General features: G+C 40.3%; 1 protein-coding gene across 3 annotated transcripts in view; it reads left to right on the forward strand.

Moving 5' to 3' along the window:
- Window positions 1-20,299, forward strand: part of USP6NL (USP6 N-terminal like) — a 133,052-nt gene that overhangs the window by 30,275 nt on the left and 82,478 nt on the right. The gene's annotated exons all lie outside the window — the stretch shown is intronic.

The following is a 20,299-nucleotide window of genomic DNA, read 5'->3' on the forward strand; positions in this document are numbered from 1 at the left end:
GAATTTCAACAGGCTCTACTGACATTATTATATTTGTATTAAAGTTAGGCCTTTCGGCTGTGGTTTCACAGATAATTAACGCTAGCATAAATGACTCCTCTTAAAGATGCACTCCTGCCTTGCTTCTGCTACTCTTTTTGTCTCCTCATCCCGATTCAAATCCCTGTAGAGCTTCATAAGCATTCCTATAGCCATATACTGATTTGAATTGGGAAGCTGATCTGAATTAAGCTACACTTTTCTTTCTTGTTGAGCTAGTTTTAATCTTGATCTGTTTAACCAATCCAGTTACTGATGCAGGTTCACAAACATGCCAGCTGAAAGGAGGAGCCCGCAGTGGGATGTGAGTAAATACGAGAGGGTGGGGGTGGCCTTCCTTCCGTGGTGGCACTGGCTGGCGCTAGCCTAAAGTGCCTCTGAGACATGCTACTGCAAGAGTGTGAGGAATTCCACCTCAGGATGATACAAACACAAGCAAGTAATAATACAGTTGGATCACTGAACAACTGGACACACAGTGACTCATCTAGAGGATTTTTAGCTCCAGTGTTCCATTTCTGTGGCTGGCATCCACTAGCTCTCACTTTGAATAGTAGTAACTTCCATGGGATATACAAACATGGTTTTGCTATTGCATTTCTTATCCTGACAATTTATTGCCTTTTTACTTCATTTAATAAAAATATAAACATGCTTAAACTATTTAATTTTTCTCATTTGTGTGATGCTAGACGCAATGATTAAGAAAGGTTGCAGCGCTGCTTAGGCATATGTAGCTGTTAATGACTTACTTTAGTGTCTGTTTATTTGGTCTTTGATTATTAGGTAGGTGGCATCATTTACCAAAGTAGTTAGATATTGTATCTTGGGAATTGATCTATGGCTTAACAACATAATACAGACAGCTTAAATGTGTGGTGTGGTTGACATGCTGGAGGGAAGGGTCGGCATCCAGAGGGACCTGGACAGGCTGGAGAGGTGGGCCCCTGCGAACCTCATGAAGTTCAACAAGGCCAAGTGCAAGGTCCTGCACCTGGGTTGGGGCAATCCCAAGCACAAATACAGGCTGGGTGATGAGTGGATTGAGACCAGCCCTGTGGAGAAGGACTTGGGGGTATAAGTGGATGGAAAACTGACTATGAGCCAGCAATGTGTGCTCACAGCTCAGAAAGCCAACCGTGTCCTGGGCTGCATCAAGAGCAGTGTGGCCAGCAGGTCGAGGGAGGGGATTCTGCCCCTCTACTCCATTCTCATGAGACCCCCCCTGCAGTGCTGTGTCCAGCCTTGGGATCCCCAACATCAGAAGGACACAGACCTGCTCAGGTGAGGCTAGAGGAGGCCATGAAGATGACCAGGGGGCTGGAGCACCTCCCCTGTGAGGACAGGCTGAGAGAGTTGGGGTTGTTCAGCCTGGAGAAGAGAAGGCTCTGGGGAGACCTTACAGCAGCCTTCCAGTACTTAAAGGGGGCTACAGGAAAGATGCGGAGGGACTCTTTATCAGGGGGTGTAGGGATAGAATGAAGGGTAACGGTTTTAAACTGAAAGAGGGCAGATTTAGATTAGATATAAGGAAGAAATTCTTCACTGTGAGGGTGGTGAGACACTGGCACAGGTTGCCCAGAGAAGCTGTAGCTGCCCCCTCCCTGGAAGGGTTCAAGGCCAGGTTGGACGGGGCTTTGAGCAAGCTGATCTTAGAGGAAGGTGTCCCTGCCCATGGCAGGGGGGTTGGGACTAGATGTCTTTCAAGTGCCTTCCAACCCAAACCATCCTGTGTTTCTATAAAATTGATTTAGCTATAGAGGAGCTACAGAAAAATGAAGTACTACTTGTTCTTTCTTTATGCAATAATTTTAGTCAACTAAAATGAGTTAATTTACAAGGAAGGCACAGCAAAGAGAAGCGATCTCCAGCTGCATACCATGATTTGCTATTCCAGTATGTGTTGGGGTTTTTTTGGGGGGGTGGGGCCCTAAACTCATGAATTGTCAACTGTAATATTCTCAATAATCCTGAAGTACAACTTCAGTTTTCTTATTTGTAGCATATGAGAAATGTGGCACCTTACATAAAATTTTCTTATAAAAAAGTAGGTTTGAAAAAGAATGAAGAGTAAGGAATAGTGCAGTAATGTAATGGGGAAAAACACAACAGGTTCACAGTGGTGTTTCTGCTAGATGGGACTGAAATTTGGTTTGGCATAAATCAGCACAGCTGTGTTGGCATCAGTGAAGCTGATCTGACTTGTTCTGTGTGTGTATTTTTTTTTGTTTTTTTGTGTTTGTTTGTTTTTTTTTTTTTTTTTTAAAAACCCACCTACAGTAAAATATCCCCAGAAAAAAACTATTGTTTCTCTAGGGGTGTGTGTGTGTTTTTACATAGCTACAGAGTTCACAATTCCTGTCCTGTAGATGAAATCACACATTAAAAAAAATACTAGAAAGCAGTTGTTTGGGTGGCTATTTTTTTTTGTTCACTTGCTAGGATTGCTGACTGCCTTAGTTGTTTTCAATGCATCCAAGGATAGTCAAATGTAAAGTGATAGTGAGCTGCAAACTCTGGAATGGTTCCACTGATGTTCTAGGAATCTAAACAAGCCTCTCTTCAACTAATGTAAAAAATCTCAAATGTAAGTATAGCTTTGGTTAAAATTTTTTATTGACCCAAAATAGTAAGAAATGGAAGCAAGCAATATGCAAGCTGGAAAGACTGCATGATGATGTATGATTGCAAGTTGCTGTTTATCCTCTGCTGGTAATAGACTGTCTTGTGGTTTTTAAATCCCGCAGGTGGTGGGATGCCCCGCTGTGGCCTTCAGAGCTTTTTGCAATTGAAATTCATTGGTTTGGTCCTAGCTTCTGGCTAAGTAGAAATGAGAGAAATGAAGCCTTGTGTTAAATATCTTTTTAAAACTTGTTGTATTTAGTATCAATTTAATCTTTAGCCGTGGATGTATGCTGTTATATCTGCCTGGACTTCTTAATTTGTGTAAAGCATGGGACTGTTGCTGACCTGTCAAACTTGCCCTTGTGATTTCACTGCAGCAGAGGGAACCTGGCAGCTGGGTGGACAGACCGACTGAAAACAAGGTGTCTTTATTGGGTTTCTTGAAAGAATAGGACAGCTGTGTGTGTGGAGTTAGCGATTCATTCAAGTATTTGCTTAATGTTTCAGAAGGTTAATGGGTTACATAGTTTTGAGCTTGAGCTGGTAGAATGAATGGATTTGGATTTCTGGTTTCAGTGATACTGCAACTAAGACAAGGATTCTGTTTTGCCTCGGGCATTTGTCCAATATGTTTGGAATAGAGACAAGATCTTGAGCCTGGACCTGAACATGGCAAAAAGGCGTTTGTGTCGTGTACCTTTCCTTCTGTAGCTGCTCTTGTAGTTTTACCATGATGTGAATTTTATAACTGAGCCCAGACATTTTAGTTTTGGATTTGGAGACACTTGAGAAAAGGCTGGGAAGCTCCGCATGAAGGATCTAGGAAAACAAGCTTCATTCTCTGTCTTGCATTTTCATAGTTCAGGTGAACCTATTTTTCTGACCTTGATTTTGCTAAGATCGTGGCAATTTTGCATATGCTATTTTCAAGTATGGACAACTTCTTTCTTCTTGTGGACTTTCAAAGTGTAATGTTGACATTATTTGACACTAAAAAGCATTTTTTTTTTTTTCTTTCTTAACGAAGAACTTGTGCTGTTGAGATATGCACACTTACAGCAATGAGGGATCATCTAATTTGTTTCTGTCTTAAGTTCTTGAGTTTCCAGGTATTTTATCCTCATGCTTATGAAATTTGAAATATGAATGCTAGCATCTGTGTTTATTGGTTGTGAAGCTTGTAGAGAATTTATTTAATACGCTTACAGCTTAAAAAGGTAACAAATTAATTTGTTAAATTGCGGTGGATAGGAATAAGCAACAGTGCAGAGATAGATGCTAATAAGTTTGCCTGTTTGAAATATTCACATTTTAAGTGATTAAAAACGAAGTGACAGGGTCTCAGCTGGACATTTTCTGCAACAGGTAATTATAGCAATCTGGTGGCTTAGATAGTGTTTTGGTGTATATTGACAGTTTACAACTTCCCTGGACATCTTATCTGGCTTCTCCAAAGTACTTTTATGTCCTGTTGAGCTTCTAGATCTTTTGGTATAGCTTGTAAGCAAAACACCCAGACTTCTTGAATCAGATAACATATCCAATTTTTTAGTTAGTCATGTCTAACAGCAAACAAAAATATTGGTTTCTCAGTGGAATAGGTTCCCCTGTTTCGTCCTTGTTGCAAGTCCAAGCAACTTCTTTTAAAAGAAATTATCTGTCAGCATTAGTACTAAACTATCCATAAAAATGTTAATTTGAACTGAATTTCCAGATCAAACAGCAAACTTAATTAATGTCAGTTAATTAAATTCTTGGTGAAAATGAGAAAATAAGTACACAGATGCCCAAGACTGCTGCTGTCTCTTTGTTAATAAAGCAGCTAACGAAGCGTTTTCTGGCTGTACCTGGAGGGTGCAGGTCCTTTGTGGGAATGATTTCCTCAAGGAACAAACCCTACTACCTTCTGCATCACATCGCAGGTGATGTAGGTTTCTTTTTCCTACTGTTATCTCTGTAGCATTATTACATGGCAACATACTCAAACAACTAGAAGAAAATAGATATGAAGACACTTGATTGCACACGCTTCTCTCCAGGAGAAGAGTGTATCGGGTCTCATGGTTGTTGGTCACGGTCACTTAAGTCTTCACCGCAGGCCATGCTGATGAGTGCGATATAAATCTTGTAACCTGTCAGCTACGAGGGCTCTGTGTGCATGTGGGCTTTGTTGTAAAATGAATCCGGGCTCACTGACCGCAGCTCTTGTGAGCAGATTCTGTCCATATGGAGAAGCTCATTGATATTCAGGTTGTAGACTTCTTCTGATACTCGTTTGCCAAATATCACTGCAGTACTGCTGCTGGATTGCAGGTGTTTTCTGCTGCCACTTGGAAATAGCTTGAGTGCATACTTTACATGGAATTTGCAGTTTGAGCACCAAATCTACAGGAGTTATTTGAAGAGTCATATAGGATTTAATTGTGCCTTTAGTCTCAGGGTGTTCTGAAGACTTTGGGCATTTTGTAGTTTTTAAGCCAGGTATGATCTTGATGCATGCACTTGAAACCACTTGTGCTTGGGGGGTGAAAGTTGTGTGCATATTTCTCTCTTCCCACTGTGTGTGGTGTTTTGTTTTGGGTTTTTTTTCAGTGCTTCCCCCCTCCCCCCCCAAACATAGCTGTTCTTTGTACGGCACTGTTCTGCTCTCAGAATGCCACGTTACCACAATATAGATGCTGCATTTCTATGGCACATTCGCAGGTGGTCTTTACATGATAGTAGTCTAATGCAGATACTAGTGAAATATAAGTGGGATGGCAGGAGAAGAAATCTCTTTATTTCCCTTTGTTCTAATTCTTCATTGAAAAATAGGTTTCTATTTAAGAATATAAAAATCATATGTTTTTTTTCTCAGCATTTATGTCATAATGGTATAAATGATGTCTGCACCTTCCTCTCCTTGCACCAACGCAGGCACCAGTTATGTCTGAACATGAAGCATTCAGAATGTAATCTTTCTGTCTATTACTTCTCCAAAAGCAAGTGGCAGAGGCCTGTAAGATATGGGTTAATCAGGTTGCACAAACTTTCTGCATTTATTGACTGGGAAATATTTTTCTTCCCTGGAAATTGAAGGGGAAAAATGTTTGTTTGTTCTTTTCCTTGTTTTTAGATTAGATATATTTTTCTTTTGGGATTTATCTAATGTTCCAGACAAGATTAATATGTAAGTGTTTGGGGGGGAACCTGAGTGTGAATAGGCAAGTTTCACCATGTCTGCTAGTCTACACTATGTGCTAGATCTTCCCCAAAAATATTTTGACTAAAGGGCACTCTTTTCCATGCCATTTTTTATATCCCTTTTGTCAGGAGTATTTTCCAGAGGTTAAGGCTAAGTTTGAGGCTTGTTTTTAGAAATATATCCTTCAGAATTTTAATTTCAATAATTTTGCTTCACTGATTCCTATCACAGTTAGAATGGAAGTGTAGCTTTTGTTGTTAAACCTAATTTTTGAGTGGGAAATAGCAGTAGTCTGAAGGAGATAGTTATAGTACAGTTCACAGGTCTCAACTGGAATGTGAGAAGTTGCCTTGATGTGAGACTTCCTCTTTCTGATAGAAAAGGAAGTACTGTTTGTACTAATGAAAGGACTTCGGTAACATGAATATGCTGTGATCTTTCACAGAGAAATATTTTGTTTCATCTAAAGGCACATTGTTTGGATTAGTGGAACAATTCGTCATCATTTTCAAGTGTTGGGTGTTTTTGGGATGCTTCCAGGGCTCCCCAGTGTGTGGTATACTGCTGATTTCAGGCGTGGCACTTCGCTGTGTGATGGATAAATGGCTGCACCGTTGCGCTGTGTCCTAATTTTTCTCCTTCTAAAAAGAAAAAAAAATTACTAATTCTTCCCTTTTTCTGACGACAGCTGTACATTGAAAAGACTTTTAACATGTTTTGAAAAATTTCCTTATCTATGCTGCAGCTGCACTGAGTCCTGGAACCACCATGTCTCATCACCCAGTAAAAGAAAATGTTATGTTCGCAGACTGTTGTGTGGAGCGCGCATTACACAAATCAAAGATACACAGATCAATAAAAATGTTTTTGTCAATTCTGTGCTGTGAGTTAGTACCCTAGTTAGGTTTTAAAATGTGTGGGATGAATGCTAGTTTGGAGCTTGCGAAATCTATAGATGAAAAATAAAAAAAGCTATGCAGACTTCAATTCCCGTTGCTATTTAGTTTATAGGCGTTGGAATGACCTTCTAAACTGTGCAGTGATAATTGCCTATTTTACATAATGTATAAAGCTTCACAGAAGAGTATTTGTAGTGATGGAACATGTATTAACAATAATTGTCTGGTAACTAATAAGAATGTAAAGCCATTCTATAAATAGTGTGGATAGGCTCTAAAGGGAAAAATGAGCAAATATGGTTAGGCAAATCAAAGGGTGACTGGTTGTGCTGGAGCCCATGCAGTGTATTTAATGTAACAGCAGCTTATAGACTGTGTCTGTGTCAGCAAGTAGCATGGCACTGTAGTAATAGATGTAGAGAGGAAAACTGAAGGTCTGACATCCCTCTGTGTTTCAGCAGGTTTTTCAGGCTAGATCAAACCGTGGCCTTATTCTCTGGGTGGAACATAATTTAGAATTAGGAGCGCTTCGTGCAGATAGTTTAACCTGGAAGGAATCCAGTTTTGCATACGTCCATGTCGCTTCCCAGCGCAAACTGACGAACAGTAAATAGAGATGATCTGGGGATTGGCTCCAAAAGCACTCTCCCAACCTAAACCAAAATGCTATTTATAGAATTGCATGGAACATCAGTAGTCTTTTACCCCAGATTTAAGATCTTGACATTGGATAGAATGTCTTTGAGTTTTCCTTAGGAATAAGTGGAAGTTCTAGTAGGGTTCATATTTCAAGGGCAGAAAGGGGATCAAGAGAATATGCATTAATGTATTGAAGACTGACATTTATGACTTGTGTTTGTATATGCTCTGCCTCTCAAGAAAAGTGCTAAATGCATGGGAAAGTTTCAGGTTGGCCACTGTATTGGGCTTACATGGCAAGGTTTTGGTAGCAGGGGCTGCAGAGGTGGCCTGTGTGAGAAGAGGCCAGGGGCTGCCTACTGTGTTGGACACAGCCAGTTCCAGCTTGCTCCAAAACAGACCCACCATTGGCCAAAGCTGGGCTCTGTAGTGAAGCTGGTGACATCTCTGTTATACTTAAGAAATTATAACAGATGTAGTGCAGTCAGTGAAGAAGGAGGGGAAGGAGATGCTCCAGGTACCAGAGGAGAGATTCCTTTGCAACCCATGGAGAAGACCATAGTGAAGGAGGTTGTCCCCCTGTAGCCCATTGAGGACCCCGGGGGAATCATAGAATCATAGAACAGTTTGAGTTGAAAGCGACTTAAAGATCATCTAGTCCCAACCCCCCTGCCATGGGCAGGGACACCTTCCACTAGCCCAGGTTGCTCAAAGCCCCGTCCAACCTGGCCTTGAACCCTTCCAGGGAGGGGGCAGCCACAGCTTCTCTGGGCAACCTGTTCCAGTGTCTCACCACCCTCACAGCGAAGAATTTCTTCCTTATATCTAATCTAAATCTGCCCTCTTTCAGTTTAAAACCGTTACCCTTCATTCTATCCCTACACCCCCTGATAAAGAGTCCCTCCGCATCTTTCCTGTAGCCCCCTTTAAGTACTGGAAGGCTGCTATAAGGTCTCCCCAGAGCCTTCTCTTCTCCAGGCTGAACAACCCCAACTCTCTCAGCCTGTCCTCACAGGGGAGGTGCTCCAGCCCCCTGGTCATCTTCATGGCCTCCTCTGGCCCCGCTCCAGCAGGTCCGTGTCCTTCTGATGTTGGGGATCCCAAGGCTGAACACAGCACTGCAGGGGGGGGTCTCACGAGAATGGAGTAGAGGGGGAGAATCCCCTCCCTCGACCTGCTGGCCACACTGCTCTTGATGCAGCCCAGGACACGGTTGGCTTTCTGAGCTGTGAGCACACATTGCTGGCTCATAGTCAGTCTTCCATCCACTTATACCCCCAAGTCCTTCTCCACAGGGCTGGTCTCAATCCACTCATCACCCAGCCTGTATTTGTGCTTGGGATTGCCCCAACCCATGTACAGGACCTTGCACTTGGAGCAGACACCCACCCTGCAGCCTGTGGAGGACCCTGCAGGGGAGCAGGTAGATACGCCCTGAAAGAAGCTGCAGCCTGCGGAGAGCCTGTGCTGGAGCAGGCTCCTGGCAGGAGCTATAGCCCCTGGAGAGGAGCCCACACAGGAGCAGGTTTTCTGGCAGGAACAGCAGCTCGTGGGAAGGACCCACACTGGAACAGTTCGTGAAGGATTGTATCCTGTGAGAGGGACCCCATGCTGAAGTGGGGGGAAGAGCGTGAGGAGGAGGGAGGAGCAAAGACAAACTGTTACAGACTGACCATAAACCCCATTCCCCATCCCCCTGTGCCATTCAGGGTGGGAAGTAGATAGAAAAATTGGGACCAAGGGAGTGAAGTTGAGCCTGGGAAGAAGACTTTGTTTGTCACCGTCCTACTCTATTTTTAACTGCCAATAAATTAATTTCCCCAAGCCAAGTCTGTTTTGCTCATGAAGGTAATTGGTAAGCGATCTCCCTGTCTATCTTGACCAATGAGCTTTTTCATCCTATTTTAGTAGAAGGAGTAAGGGCAACTCTGGGCATCTGGCAGCCAGCCAAGGGTCAACCCACTACACCTATGCTAAGGATGCGGACAAACTTTAAACTTTGACAGCGTGTGTTCCTGCAAGTTTGCTCCAGCCCAAGTTCCCTTAAGCTGCCAGCGATGGTAGCATGAGCTAATTCAGCAGTTTTGTATTTTCTCATTGCGGATTACAGTGCGCTCACGTGATCCTGTTTACCAGCACAGCCCAGAGCAGTAACTTCCCACAGAGCTGAAGACAAAGAGCAATGACATGTTCAACAATCACTGTAAATCCTGGACGGGATGTCTGAATGATGTCCTCCTACATTTTTCTTTATGCTCTCAATATATTACTAGATGTAATATGTCCATGTTAAAAAAATGAATAAGCTTGTCCAAAAAACCACCTTCTTAACATTTCCGACTACCAATCTGTAGTAATTGGTTTTGAAACAGTATTTATTGGTATGCCAGTGGATTTTTTTGTGCAATTTTAGCTGGTAAGTGTTAGAACTACTGAAGTAATTACTGTCATTAGGAAAACTCAACAAATTATCTCTCTTGCATCCTAGCTACAGAAATGGCATAATATGGAAGGCTTGTAGAAGGGATAATCGAATTAGGATTAATGGGAATACACTTGAATGTGAAGTGGATTTGGGGGGGCAGGTGGACGAGGGGGACACAACATTTACTTGACATATCTTAAATGTTCCTGCTGGTGTAGAATTGTTATTTAATAGTGATCTGGTTTGGGCTTTGTTTATTTGAGTAAGCTGCTTGTCTTGACAATTTGTGATTCCTTTTTAATTTAAAACAGCTTTTCTGCAGTATTTTGTATGTGTTTCCCCTCTCCAACCTATTTCTGCCTGCCTTTTATCTGTCATGCAGCTTTCATTGAGTCCATAGATTTCTTATTAGTGGGAAAACAGTTGTTTCCAATTAAGAACTAAAAAAAATGAAAAATCTTTCAGCTTCAGATTTGAGAATAATTTATTTTCATACAAAGATGTTACAAAACTGCTGTAACGTGAAAACTATTTCAGTTCTCTTTTATTACTTTGATTGTTGGATTTTTTTTTTTCTCCACAATTAAAACAACGTCAGATGAGTTTGTTTCCAAACCATTCTTCTTCATTCTGAGACAAATCTGAAAAGTCTTTCAGTTAAAATTTGGTCTCAATTCTGTAGGCCCATGTGAAAGGCTGTACCTGTTCGTAAGTTTATACAAATAGAATACTAGGCTTGAATTTAAGATACTGATGGCTAAATCATGTATCGGGGAACTGCTTGTAGTTGGAGTAGTAATGGCATACGAATTTCCCTGAGAAATAGTGACTTCTGAGGTCTAAGAATAAGAAAATTGCCTTGCTTGTGCTGAAGTGGCCACATAGCAATTGGATCTGGCAATCAGACCAGCGCAGTGGTTTATAAATATGGTAGCTCTCTATTTGTATGATACTCTTATTGATCAACTTGGAGCCACCTAAAAGGTAGCTATAATATATAATATATTTTAAAATGAAACCAATTTAGAGTCACCTTATTAGTATCCTTTCCCTGCTGATAAGTTTTTTCACAGGTCTCAGTTGTGTAGGCTTTGGAGAGGAGTTGTGCTTTTCTCTCTGCTTATGGGTTTTGTCATTCACAAAGTTACTTATAGTTCAGTGGACCCCTTTACACTAATTTCTGGCACAGCCTCATGTATCCTATTTCTTCTCTTATCTTTCTAAGTCTGTGCAGTTGTTCTGGCTCCATATTCACAGAAATTACATTTCCATGAGTTTTCCTTTAGGCTTTTGATTTTATTTTTTTTTTCAATTCAGCACTGTTTGTGTATGCAGAGAGATAGAAACTACTGCTGATCTTATGTACAGGTGTGAAGGATGAACAGGTGCAAGGCAGTGGGAAAATTGGTACTCAGATCTGATGGAATTAGTTGTATAACAAGGCAGTAAAAACTTAGAGTAGCTCAATAATTTTTTCATTTATTTAATTCTTGGCTTGTTCATACATTTGTGCATTAAAATACCTATGATGCAAGGTATAGTTTTAAAATCCCTTTCTGTTGGCTTTAAGTCCCATACCCCTTACTGATGATGACCCCTGTATGCTTTAACTTCCAGCTAATTATATTCTGGCAGTTTTGTACATCGTCCTCTTAAAATGCCATTCCCTAGATAACACATCACACTCCACCACCACCCCTCTCCCTTTTCATATTGTTCGCATTTGTACTTTTCCTTAGGTTTGACTTGTAAATCGTCGGTCTTCTGCTTTTCTAGTCTCAGAGGGTGTTATATTACCAGAAAGCAATTATACACGTCATTGCCTCTTTCCAGTGTGTTGTGTGTCAGGGTACAGGTTGCAGTGTCTGGAGCTAAGCCACGTCAGTTAGGCTGTACTTCCATCGGCTGCTCTATAGCCATGTGTTACAGCCTTCACTTGCATCCAGAATCACAGAATTGTCTAGGTTGGAAAAGACCTTGAAGATCATCCAGTCCAACCAGTGACCTAACACTGACAGTTCCCAACTACCGCGTATCCCCAAGCGCTAAGTCAACTTTACTCTTAAACACCTCCAGGGATGGGGACTCCACCACCTCCCTGGGCAGCCCATTCCAACGCCTAACCACCCGTTCTGTAAAGAAATGCTTCCTAATACCCAGTCTAAACCTTCCCTGGCGCAATTTGAGGCCATTACCTCTTGTCCTATCACTTGTTACTTGCTTAAAGAGACTTGTCTCCAGCTCTCTGCAGCCCCCTTTCAGGTAGCTGTAGAGGGCGATGAGGTCTCCCCTCAGCCTCCTCTTCTCCAGACTAAACACCCCCAGTTCCCTCAGCCGCTCCTCGTATGACATGTGCTCCAGACCCTTCACCAGCTTCGTTATCCACAGCCTCTGAACAGATTTGCACCACTCAAAACAGCAGTAGCCTTTCATTACATTCCCACCAAAGATTTTTGATTTATTAAAACCTGATTAGTTGGGTTGCAAATCTGTGTATTTGTCTTGCGCCTTTGCTTAAACTCCTTGAAGGTCTGTCTGTTTTTCTGAAAAAAATGTGACTTAGTTTGTGTTGGAGCCCATGATTCAGTGAAACGCCACCTCAACTCAGCAGCACCTGAAAAATAATGGCTGTTTGTGATAGTGTTTTAATCAGAGAGAGAACTTCCCCCAGGACGTGCATCTGACTCATTTTTCACAGAAACCCATCAACAGCGTGTGTCTGAAATGGCTTGAATGTTATCCTGGGATTAAACAGCCTATTGTACCTCAGGTACAAAGTACTCTCTGATGCTTTTGTTTTTCTACATTTTTATAGCACACACTATCACACTAATGTGAACTGTTGGTCCCTATTGTCAATTTTTAGGTTTCATGTGCTTTTCCAAAACAGCAGGTGTTGGCAAATGAAGAGTATCTGTGAGTAATTTTATAGTGTTTAGTAGTTAACACCCCTTGTTTTTTCTATGCCAGTGAAGAAAGTGAGGTAGGAAAAGAGGAAAAAAAAAGTGAGCAGAATTTCTAGACTAAGTACAGTAAAGTTTGTACTGATGGCTAACACACACCAAAGGCTGTTGTCTTCAGTGTGGATTATATTAAAATAAATTTAAGTTGAAAAATATCTTTCTTTTCTTCCAGCCTTAAGATAGACCAAGTTCTTTGTAAATTCTTTCAAGAACTTGCTGTCGCAACAAGACATTTGCTGTTAAATCAACCAGTTTCAGAAAATACTCTAGAATAGGAGAAACGTTTGATAATTTTCACTCACAGTCAGACTTACGTGATGGCAGATGACAACTGTTTTTTTTGCTAAAGAGGGAAGAATTGATGAAAGGCTATTGTATTTTCATCAAGTTTGAAGGCACTGGAGTGATAACTCTTAATCCTTCCAGAATGCAGTAACTGAAGCAACATCTGTTATGCTCAACCTCTTCATTTCCTATTTTATTGCTAGACATTTCGGGAATACCTTTGCAGAGATGATGCCTTGGTTTACTGCATTACAGTTCCTTGTTTCAAGGAGATACTTTGGCTTTGTTTATAGTAACATGAGAAATGCAAAGTTGGGTTTTTAATGTGCATTGAAGAAATGTCTTTGGTGGTAAGGTAAGAGGGAACCAAAGTTCATAACCAAGATACATTTTCCCCTCAGAAATTAGTTTGGGTTAAACTTCACTGATGAAAATTTCAGACTTGAACTTGCTCAACTTTATGTGAAGTTGATGAATTTTAGAATATGTTATACCTCATGGAAAGGTTTCCTGTCTGACCACTGTGGCTACATCTGTAAGTCAAAAAGAGGGTTTAAAGGCAATTTAGGCATACCGAGTGCTTTGAGAAGTAAGTTTTCTCTCTTCAGTTGCTGGCTGTAGTTAATGCTCAAAGCTATCTTGTGAAGAGTTCAGATGTTTGTTGATGTCTGGGTAATCAGTTGGCCCTGTTGCTCCTGGTCTGTCTGGGCCGCACAAATGAGAACTTGAACCTTCCCCAAAATGCTGAATATTCCCCTTGCTTGTATACAAGCACAGTGCAGACAGTGGGTGGATCTGTTTCAATCTCAATTTGTGCTTCACTGAGTACAGACATGCTGTTCCCCTTGCTCGCTAATAAGAGGACAGCTTGTGTCTGCCTTTCTTTGGGAGGATTCTGCAGTTAGTCTGCTTTTACCAGCCTACAGGATGCTTGTTTGCTGGATGCAGCTCCATGGGCTCAACTGAGTCTTGACTATTACTATGGATTTTGATTCTGTAAAGCATATGAAATTTGCAGAGGCTGAGGGCAATCTGCTTGGAATGAAGTAGGTTATTGAGCAGGACTGAAATCCATAAAAGGCTTTATTTGTGTATTATTCTAGAGCTAATCCTTGTAATTTGGAATAGGTGTTGCCAAAACATTGTGTCAGTGTTCAGATTAGATGAAGTAGACTTTCTTCTGTGTACTGAGTTAAAAAATGCTTTTTAGCCATTTCAGGTCATTTTCTGCAGAGATATAAGAATCTATGACAAATGGTCAGATTTTTCTGGATTTTTTTGTTTTGTTTTTGTTTGGGTTTTTTGTTGCTGTTTAACAGTGTAGTGGTAAAAAGTGGATCTTCATTAGTATGTTTACTGCATCATTGACTTCATCATTAACAAATAAATGGATATTTTGCTTGATGCCTGTGCACAAGGCCTAGACTAGAATTAACCTTGTGTTTGTCTTGTAAGAGAAACTTCTTAAGGTCTTTGCAGCATGTGCTTGTAGCTCTTCATCTTGCATCAGTACTGAAATAAAAGTATTGATTTTGAGAGAATCACAGAATCATTCAGGTTGGAAAAGACCCTTGGGATCATCGAGTCCAGCCATCAGCCCTACTCTACAAAGTTCTCCCCTACACCATATCCCCCAGCATCTCATCCAAACGACCCTTAAACACATCCAGAGATGGTGACTCCACCACCTCCCTGGGCAGCCTATTCCACTGTCTGACCACTCTTTCTGTGAAACATCTTTTCCTAATGTCCAGTCTAAACCTCCCCTGTTGCAGTTTAAAGCCGTTCCCCCTTGTTCTGTCACTAATCACCTGTGAGAAGAGACCAGCACCAACCTCTCTACAATGTCCTTTCAGGTAGGTGTAGAGAGTGATGAGGTTTCCCCTCAGCCTTTTCCTCCTCAAACTGAACAGTCCCAGCTCCTTCAATCGCTCCTCACAGGATTTGTTCTCCAGGCCTTTCCCCAGCTTCGTTGCCCTCCTCTGCACTTGCTCCAGCACCTTGATATCTCGAGAGAAGTAGCATTGAAAACTTGATGGTAGGTTTGTGAGTGTCATCAAGGTACCTCAGTGTTTGTAATCTTCCTCTGAACCAGTAAAAAGAAAGTATTAATGGTATATCTGTTAATTCACTGATTACTGAAGTCATTGTTTCTGTGCAACAGCAGAATAAATTAATAATTGTCATCTTATATGAACACTGGATATTTGTAAAACATATTCAGAGTGTCCAAAGAATGAGCCAAATTGTACCTCTCACTGTGATCTCTTAGTTGAAGGAGATGGATAACCTCTGTGGAGAATTCAGTTCTGATTAACCAGTGTTATCCTTTAAAATAAAATATTCAAACAAATGCCTTTTCATTTTTGTTTTGTGGTCCTATACTGCTGCAGCTTTGTGCTTGCCTCTCACTGATAATGGTATCTCAGTGTTTTCTGTGCTTAACTGATGTCTCCCATCTCCCTAGCAGAGGTTGGGGGAAAAACCCCAGACTTCTTTGACAGACGATTCTAAGTTTTATGGATAGATTAAATCTAAAAACTAGGTGTTACATCTAGCAAAAATTAATTGAAATAAAGGTGATGGATGTAATGGAGCCAGAAGGTTTATCTTACTGGTACAGCATTTTGTGGATAAACAGCCACAAAGTTTGAGGGATTGATTTTTTTTAAAACATTTTTTTTTCTTTGTGTTGTTTTAACCAAACTCTGGATTTGTTTTATATTAATATTGTTTTATATTAATAAATGTTTTAGCTGATGCAAAATAAATGGATACAAAAAAATTTGTGCTGGTATTGCTCGATACCAGTATAAATGTAACCTGATTTCAACTTGAGGGGTATGCCGTTGGGCTTTATTGCAGCCACTCTGCTGTGTTTTCCTTCAGCTTGAGCCTGGAACCCAAAGAAGACAGGACAGCTTTTGAGGCCCTAGTTCCTGTTTCACATGGGTGTTTACTTTGTTTTGTTTACCAGTCCGCAATCAGCGAAACTGAAAACAACAGAACTTTCTTGTCTATCTCTAACTTCCTTTTTTCCTCGAAAGGATGAAGAAACTGATAGCATTTTCTTCTCTAGTTTCTGCTGCTGCTCAACAGACTTGTTTACCCTTCATTTGGCTGTCTCTTATTCCTCCAGCCCTTCCTATAACCACTTTATAAACATGAAAAAACATCGATATAGTGCTGCATGGCACTAAAGATAATTTCAAATGTTCAGAGGGGATTTCAGTCTTTTTATTTTTTCCCCTCTCCCAAATTTTATTTTAGTTTTTAGTAACATGAATGACAGATATTTTAAGTAGCTGATTATTCAGATTTTTTCAAAACAACTCTACTTCACGCTGTGTAGACGTGACTGATATTATAAGCAGGCAGGTATCTAAATTTGCCTTGATGTCTTTTTGTGGACTTACTCAAACTTATCGTAGAGTCACCAAGAGTAGGTTTAGTGTCATAGGAGCTTCTTGGTGCCATTCAGACTTTTCATAGGATTTACTTAGAGGATCCTATTTGTACTTAGGGTATTACTGCAGTTAAAGTGTTTATCTGCTCAAAGATGAATAGCTCAGAGACAGTCACTGAAGAAAGCTGTTCAGCTGCAGTGAACAGAGCTATAGCATGTAACTCAGTATTTTTTTTGTGGAAACGCTTTTAATATGTTAAGAGTATAATTAAAGTTGAATATGGAAGGGCCTTGCAGCTCCTCTGTAACTGGTCCTGTGATTACTGATGGTTCCTTCAGTATGGTAGGTGAAGGGACGGACACCTTAGGTCCACACTGTATGTGTGGATCACAACCACCTGTCTGGGAGCCTGTAGTAACTAGTGTAACATGTTTTTGCTGGACAAAGCAAGAAATGCTTTTTTATCCTGCCAGAACTTTTGCAATATTTAAGATTTTATTTTCCTGATGCATATCAGGGTGAAACTGAGTTTAAAACATCAAAATAAATCCTGAGGTGCCCCCATGCAGAGGCCACACCCAAACAGGCAGAACACTCGCTCGGCATCTGGGAGACTCAAGTTGAAGTGTGAACAGAGGCTGAAGGCTGGTTCCCTCATGTTTTTGGGGAAGGGCTAGTCCCTGGGTACCTCATGATGTCTCTTGCAGGAGAAGGCAGAAAAATGAAAGAGGGATAGTATCTGTGTAGCTGGTAAGTGAAAGCTAGTACTACCGGCAACTGCTCCTCTGTTGCTTGTTTGCGAACACTTCCCTTCCCATACCAAGGTGCAGCGAGGTTTCAGCAGCCCGTTTAACTGAGAGAGAACAGTGTCAGCCATTAGGTAATAGCTTGTGGTCACTGGGCAGGTCGAGGGGAGTTTCTTCTTCCCCAATGATGCTGGTAAAGTTTTACTCCTGCCACCTTGAGTCAGCGCTGGTGTTTTTCTGAGCTGTCTTGGAGCTTTTTAGTTTCATTAACTGGCAGAATAACATCTACTACAAAAACAAACCCTCCTTTTCTTCCTGTTTTAATCAGTTAAATTGGCTGTGTAATTAAATGATGAGTTGGTCTGTGTGTATATCAGAGTATTCAAAGATTGTGTAGAGGAACAAACCCTTTTATTTTAGCCAGTAAAATGACACAAATATAGATGAAACTTTTGTAACTAGAGAACTTGTGTAACTTCTCTAGCCCTAGGAAAGAAATAAAACAACTTCCTCAAAAATGAAAAGCCCCTTTCAAAAACTTCTTCCAGGGCATGCATGAGCGTTGTTTTGGTGATGCTTTAAGCTGGGAATAGACTTCACATCATTAATGCTGAATTTTCAAATATAATTATTGTTTGCTCCATTAATTTTGACTAATGCTGAGATAAAAATGATTAATCGGGAGTCTTAACATAATTAGTGCAGTGTGGCATCTGACTACTTAAATACAAGTCTGATAATGTGGGAAGCATAACTCCTCTTATGAAATGATCTGGCTTGTGTCAGAATCTAAAATACTAGAACCATTTTACTGTTTAAATTGATACTGCAAATCTTAGTGTTGTGAAAACATTCACAGTCTACTACTAATGAAGATGTACAATACAGGAAATCTGAAATTATGTCAAAATTTCAGATAATTATTTTAAAATGTTCTTTTGCTTTATGCTGCTGGGAAAAATTATTTTTATGTGTCATCCTGATGTATGGCATTGGGAAAACGAAGAGGAAATTTATTGCAGAGGACTGTTACATTCAATCTTGCTGAAAGATCGTTTTGCTTGTATGTTTAGTAGCCTGTCATGGTTAAAAGTATGAGTAGTGTCAATGTTCAGAAGGGATACTTTAGTATTCAAAAGCCTCTGGGGACTGCAGGTACAATGTGCTTTTAAAGGACAAGGGATCAAAAAATGGTATTTTCAGATAAATTTGCTTATAAAGTCATAACCAATATGTAAAAAGCTGCTAGTGTGGAAGAGGATGACTTGACTTACATTAGGTTGAGGGTAAAATTCCTGAAATATTCCTGTTTTTTATCTGCTAATACTGCTTCTGTGGTCAAGTGTCTGGTCTTACCATATAGTAGAGCAGCTGATTTGCAGCATATTTTATTAAGGCATTAATTGTAAAGGCTAGGACTAGTACTGGGAAAGGTCATGGATTTCAAGGGAAGTGTGGGAGTAATACTCATGGGCTGTAGATGAAACAGATTACATGTTACAGCGGGATCAGTTCTAGCCACAGTAGGAGTTCTAGGAAATTTAATCTTTGGTGGAAGACTGTAAAATGATTTCCATGTAGTAGAAAACCTCCTGTGTTTTTCCATGATGACTGTATCATTGTCGTTTCTTTGCTGCTGGATTATAATGTTGCAGAAACAAGGCTTTCTCTATCTCGTTGAACAGCAAGAATGCAAATCTGCTCTGATCACCACTTGAACAGCTGTTTGTAGTGCTGACATTACTTAAGTCAGCATAGAGCCTACATTACTTAAAGATGAAATGTATAGGTGAATGAACACTTCGTAATGGTCATAATGTGCCCTTTCATAGCAGTGAGGAACGAGGAAAAATATTAATAAACTAGTGAAAAGGCCACATGCCAACTACACCCTTGCGAAAAAGGAGAACAAAGGATGACTTAAGTTTAGGCATAAGACATGAGCTAGTTGTTGCACAAGTCAGACCAGTCTTTACATACTGGCAAGCCCCAAATTATACCCAGCCCAAGTCTTTACATTTAAGTCTATTAAGAGTTGCTATAAATGTTTTGGGTTGTGTTGACAGAGTCCTGGGCAGGAGGGTGGGTTGTGTGTTGTGGGTTTTTTTCTCTTTTTCTTTCAAGAAGGGAGCATTGTTCAAAATTGGGTTTACTCTTTTCAGTGTAGCTTGTCGCAAATTAGCAATTATGGTTTCTTCTGGCTTTGCAACTGATTATGTTAACCTTCAACAAATTATCTTCTGGCTCATGACTGCACACACAACACTTTGTAAAATGGAATTACAGTAGAACACTGCCAATTCTTGTCGCTCCACTTTGTAACCCTTGTGGTAACATTCATAAGGCTTAATAGTGAGGTGATGACATGAGCATTCGAACTGCAGCTATCAGCTGGGTTAGTTGTAGGCATAGCTCATGGAGATGATTTAATTTTAAGGTGTACTTATGTGTGTGAAACATATAAAAAAAAAATTGCAAATTAAGACTAAATAAATGGCCAAGTTGTGGGTTTTTTAGATTATGTTCTTTTTCTGATTTATTGCTGGTTGATTCTGAGTTTTGTTCCTTCAGTGCTGTATTAGCTAATGCATATTAGCAAGGCTGTGTTATTAAAAATAAAGTCATAGACATATTGCAATAACTGATTAATATTAGTAGAGTTCCTGTAAGTCCTTTAGTCAATTGCCGCTTACAAGTGAGATAGTAAGAGTAGTTGATTTAAATTTTTTGCAATAATTCTAATTTCATGTTTTGACACAGGCTTCCTGTGTAAAATATGGCTTAGTATGGATGCATTGGTTTCCCTGATCTTGATTTGAATCCTTTGGGGATAATTTTAAAATTGCTTTGAGATAGTTTTTAATAGCAGTTAATTCTACTAATTTCCAAAGTGACCATTTTCCACTGGTGACTGCAGCATCTCATAAGGGATGTTGCAGAACTGCAAATACTCTGCTGTAGTGAAACTTAATTTTTCATTAAGATGAGAGTTCAATCATGTTTCTTTAGAAGGATAAATTCTTACTTTCATATCTTCCACCCGTTACTCCTCATGCAGTAAAACTACAAGTTCTACTCGGAAGAAAT

The sequence above is a fragment of the Strix aluco genome, chromosome 5 (genome assembly GCF_031877795.1).
Source record: "Strix aluco isolate bStrAlu1 chromosome 5, bStrAlu1.hap1, whole genome shotgun sequence".
NCBI lineage: Eukaryota > Metazoa > Chordata > Aves > Strigiformes > Strigidae > Strix > Strix aluco.